Raw genomic sequence first — 5,155 nt, forward strand, 5'->3', positions numbered from 1 at the left:
TCATTGGAAGTGTTCATGCATTATACTAAGTTGATTCAACAAATTCGTTGCTTAAATGTTAAAAACATGCAATATTTTGTTGATCTAACTAAGAAGTTTAAGTTTTCATTGATTCTAACGTTTCTTGTTAGCGCGTGCGCAGTTTGAACCTTGAACGCATGCGCACTTTGATACTTCAGCTACTTGGCTGTATGGCGCAGATTTCAAAAAGTTGATGCTGATGAGGGTGATATCGTGCCTGGTATGTAGTAATAATATTTTATAATCGATCAATTTTATTTGCCATGTATAATGAATGTGGTCTTCTCAAACTTACGGCCTAATCTATTTTGCAGCGTGTTTCTGTTTTCGCGCACTTTTGTGTGGTTGTCGATGCTAACGTGAAGGACGAGTGGCGTCGTGCTTGATCGATCCAGCTTTTCTATAAAATTAAGTAAGTACTTTTTTATTTTTCATAATCGACTGTATTTTATTTGCCATGTATAATTAATGTTTTGCTCTTCTCAAACTGACGGCCTAATCTATTTCGCAGCGTGTTTCTGATGTTGTGCACATTGAGTTCTTTTCAAAGCTGACGTGCCAGATAAATCCAGCTTTTCTATAAAATCACTGGTACGTAGTTATCATGTTTTATAATCGACTGTATTTTATTTATCATGTAAAAAATGCATTGACCGTGTAGACATCGTCCTATATTATATGGGTTTGGATTAACGTGGGTTAGAGTAAAAGATGACAGAATCATTTTTGGGTGTACTGTACCTTCACCTCCTAAAGCAGAAAGAACAAATGCAGATTTTATAAACAAAATATATGTTTGTTTGTTTTTGTTTTTGTTTTTTAAGGTGAGTGACATTACCAAACATCGTAAAACAACGGCTCTTGAGGGATTGCTACTTTTCCTGCTTGAGAAGTCAGCAAATTTGCTCAAGATATGCCTGGTAAATTACCATTTTCATACCCTATTTCCAAATCCATTTGTAAACTATATATATTTTACATGTATTCAGTTTATTTACACAACAAACAATAATAATAATAGGGTGTAGCAGTGCGTGTATTCGTACAGAACGGTTCACGGGCAAATTCCCAATGGAAGGGCAGGCACGTGCCCTGCTCACCCAAAAGTCCCCACTCCAAGGACTCTACCTTTTGAAGGAGTAGGACATAGGGATTATCACTTCCATTTGGAATTTGCCCAGTGAACCATTCTGTACGAATACACGCATCGTTGCACCTCTAAATAATAATAGTAATTATTATTATTATTATATGTAAATTTACACTTCCATTAATACCTACCTCCCATCCATTATTCTCCCAGGATACGAATTCTGTGAACTGCTGCACCAAAGGTGTAAAGATTGGAATTCTGACTGTGGAGGAAGATGATGTTGCCGGTGTTACATCGCAGCCCACTGTTATCAACATGGCCATAATCTTGGAGGAGGCCATTGTGCTTGAGGACATTAAAGATCTTCCATCTGCATTTGCATATTTGTTTGGCCTCTTATATGCATTTAACATGGAATATCTGAAAGAATTGAAGTACACTTTTGAAGTCATCATGGATCTAGGTGGTACCTGCTCAGCTAGAGTGCAGTCATTGAAATCAAACTTTGCTAAATCCATGAAGACATTTTAACTCGTTTAGTCTAAAGGAGAGAAATATGCACAGATCAAGCACCTTTACAAGCAAAAATAAAAATCCAAAACAGTTCTAAACAAAATGTTGGTGTATGTGATGCGAGAGGACAACAGAGGATGGACTTTTTCACTGGTTGAAGCATTATTATACTATACAGGTTTATATTTTGGCCAGAAGTGAAGATTTAAAGTTAAAATATCGACTTGTTTCTTGCAAACACACAGCTTTCTGCTTCACATAAAGTTAAGTGATGGACTGGAGTCATGTCAATTACTTGTGGAATATTGTGATGTTTTTATCTACAGTTTAGACTCATTCTGGTGGCACCAATTCACTGCAGAGGATCTATAGGGGACAGAGCTGTTGCTAGGAATTCTGGGCCCTGTGCATTGAATTTGCTACAGGGCCCCTTCAAAGTCTCGTTCAGTGGGGGCGGGGGTTCACGATTGCATATTAATGTTCAGCATTCAGTGGGGGTGGTGATTTTCATTTTTGGGGTAACTATTACTTTAAACTCTGGCAATAATAATCTGTAGTTTCTCCTAAATTCGAAAGAAATTTCAGTTCTTCAGAAATTCTTTGGAACTGGCAGGGTCCCGGTTCACTGTAAAAAAGCCAACTTTCAAAAAGTCCTCCTAATAAACATAAAACAGTAAAATGAACTATGATATTTTCATTGGAAGTGTTCATGCATTATACTAAGTTGATTCAACAAATTCGTTGCTTAAATGTTAAAAACATGCAATATTTTGTTGATCTAACTAAGAAGTTTAAGTTTTCATTGATTCTAACGTTTCTTGTTAGCGCGTGCGCAGTTTGAACCTTGAACGCATGCGCACTTTGATACTTCAGCTACTTGGCTGTATGACGCAGATTTCAAAAAGTTGATGCTGATGAGGGGTGATATCGTGCCTGGTATGTAGTAATAATATTTTATAATCGATCAATTTTATTTGCCATGTATAATGAATGTGGTCTTCTCAAACTTACGGCCTAATCTATTTTGCAGCGTGTTTCTGTTTTCGCGCACTTTTGTGTGGTTGTCGATGCTAACGTGAAGGACGAGTGGCGTCGTGCTTGATCGATCCAGCTTTTCTATAAAATTAAGTAAGTACTTTTTTTTATTTTTCATAATCGACTGTATTTTATTTGCCATGTATAATTAATGTTTTGCTCTTCTCAAACTGACGGCCTAATCTATTTTGCAGCGTGTTTCTGATGTTGTGCACATTGAGTTCTTTTCAAAGCTGACGTGCCAGATAAATCCAGCTTTTCTATAAAATCACTGGTACGTAGTTATCATGTTTTATAATCGACTGTATTTTATTTATCATGTAAAAAATGCATTGACCGTGTAGACATCGTCCTATATTATATGGGTTTGGATTAACGTGGGTTAGAGTAAAAGATGACAGAATCATTTTTGGGTGTACTGTACCTTCACCTCCTAAAGCAGAAAGAACAAATGCAGATTTTATAAACAAAATATATGTTTGTTTGTTTTTGTTTTTGTTTTTTAAGGTGAGTGACATTACCAAACATCGTAAAACAACGGCTCTTGAGGGATTGCTACTTTTCCTGCTTGAGAAGTCAGCAAATTTGCTCAAGATATGCCTGGTAAATTACCATTTTCATACCCTATTTCCAAATCCATTTGTAAACTATATATATTTTACATGTATTCAGTTTATTTACACAACAAACAATAATAATAATAGGGTGTAGCAGTGCGTGTATTCGTACAGAACGGTTCACGGGCAAATTCCCAATGGAAGGGCAGGCACGTGCCCTGCTCACCCAAAAGTCCCCACTCCAAGGACTCTACCTTTTGAAGGAGTAGGACATAGGGATTATCACTTCCATTTGGAATTTGCCCAGTGAACCATTCTGTACGAATACACGCATCGTTGCACCTCTAAATAATAATAGTAATTATTATTATTATTATATGTAAATTTACACTTCCATTAATACCTACCTCCCATCCATTATTCTCCCAGGATACGAATTCTGTGAACTGCTGCACCAAAGGTGTAAAGATTGGAATTCTGACTGTGGAGGAAGATGATGTTGCCGGTGTTACATCGCAGCCCACTGTTATCAACATGGCCATAATCTTGGAGGAGGCCATTGTGCTTGAGGACATTAAAGATCTTCCATCTGCATTTGCATATTTGTTTGGCCTCTTATATGCATTTAACATGGAATATCTGAAAGAATTGAAGTACACTTTTGAAGTCATCATGGATCTAGGTGGTACCTGCTCAGCTAGAGTGCAGTCATTGAAATCAAACTTTGCTAAATGGATGAAGCCACTTAAATGACGTTCTTGCGTTGGCTTTTTTTTAATACTTTTATACTTAATGACTACAAAAAACACCTGTTTTCATTCAGTGTGCTAATTACTGCTAAGGTTTTTGTTTATTTGTTTGTTTGATTGTTTCAGCCTTTGCCTTAAAGGGAAAATTCACCCAAAAATGAAAGTTCATTATTTACTCACTCTCATGTTGTTCCAGACCTGTGATTTTCTTTCTTTTTCTTGAACACAGAAGAAGATATTGTGAAGAAAGCTGACAACTAAAGGGTTGACTGTCATAATATTTTAATCCTGTGGCAGCCAGTCAGTGACTACCTTCAACTGATCGGTTATCAGCATTCTTCACAATATCATCTTCTGTGATCAAAAGAAGAAAGAAAGTCAGGTTTAGAAAAACTCCAGTTGTAAATTAGAGTAAATGATGAAAAAACTTTCATTTTTGGGTGAACGATCTCTTCAGGCTGGAGTTTCTCCTAGTGTTTTTTTTTTTTCCTGGACAAAGTAATTGTATTTTATTTCTGTGTAGACACTCTACTTCCAAAGATCTGGGTCAAGATTCGATTACAGGCATATCAGTGTATGTTCTGACAAGAAAAAAGTACAGTGTACTTATAGCTGCTGAGTAGGGTTTGTAGTGTACTCGGATGCTTTATTTTTCTTATATATATAATGGCAAATTGTTTTTGAGGAACATTTAGGTTGATGTTAAAATATGCAGAATAGAAGTTTTCACATAATTGTTACTTTAAAATCTACCAAAATGTTAAGTACATTTGCAAATGTGCCTCATGTCACAGGACAGCTAACATTGTATGGTATAATTAACACCGGTTTTGTGGATTTCTTTAACATTCAATGCATTGAATTCAGTGTATAATGTTAAGAAGTTAAAAGGCAATATTTGATACTGTTATGTCATTGCTGTGCATTGGACACAGAATGTTTAAATAAAAAAATTATTTGACCTATGTTATGGTCTCTTCTTTAATTAGACTATTTAAATAATATATAATAAATCAGTCTAGGCCTATTTGTTCAGTAAACAAAAAATATTTAGTTCTGTAATTCATTAGGTAAACATGACAATTTATGTTGTGTCAACTTGTAACCTTAACGTAATCTTTTGAGTTGGGTGGACTTCAGTCCCTGTTTGTTGAGTTTACTCAAAAAAGCGCTTGCGATAGGTTGCC

At 35.8% G+C, this 5,155-nt stretch overlaps 2 long non-coding RNA genes across 2 annotated transcripts; both read left to right on the forward strand.

Moving 5' to 3' along the window:
- The first annotated feature begins 224 nt into the window (after window positions 1-224).
- LOC131522199 (uncharacterized) lies at window positions 225-1,600 on the forward strand. Its single transcript, XR_009266467.1, has 5 exons — window positions 225-241; window positions 336-433; window positions 533-612; window positions 846-941; window positions 1,325-1,600. It is a non-coding gene; the product is annotated as an uncharacterized LOC131522199 (long non-coding RNA).
- Window positions 1,601-2,489: 889 nt separating this feature from the next.
- On the forward strand, window positions 2,490-4,432 carry LOC131522162 (uncharacterized). The gene is made up of 5 exons (XR_009266456.1): window positions 2,490-2,563; window positions 2,658-2,755; window positions 2,857-2,936; window positions 3,170-3,265; window positions 3,649-4,432. It is a non-coding gene; the product is annotated as an uncharacterized LOC131522162 (long non-coding RNA).
- The last annotated feature ends 723 nt before the right edge of the window (window positions 4,433-5,155 follow it).

This window comes from Onychostoma macrolepis, chromosome 16 (assembly GCF_012432095.1).
Source record: "Onychostoma macrolepis isolate SWU-2019 chromosome 16, ASM1243209v1, whole genome shotgun sequence".
Taxonomy (NCBI): domain Eukaryota; kingdom Metazoa; phylum Chordata; class Actinopteri; order Cypriniformes; family Cyprinidae; genus Onychostoma; species Onychostoma macrolepis.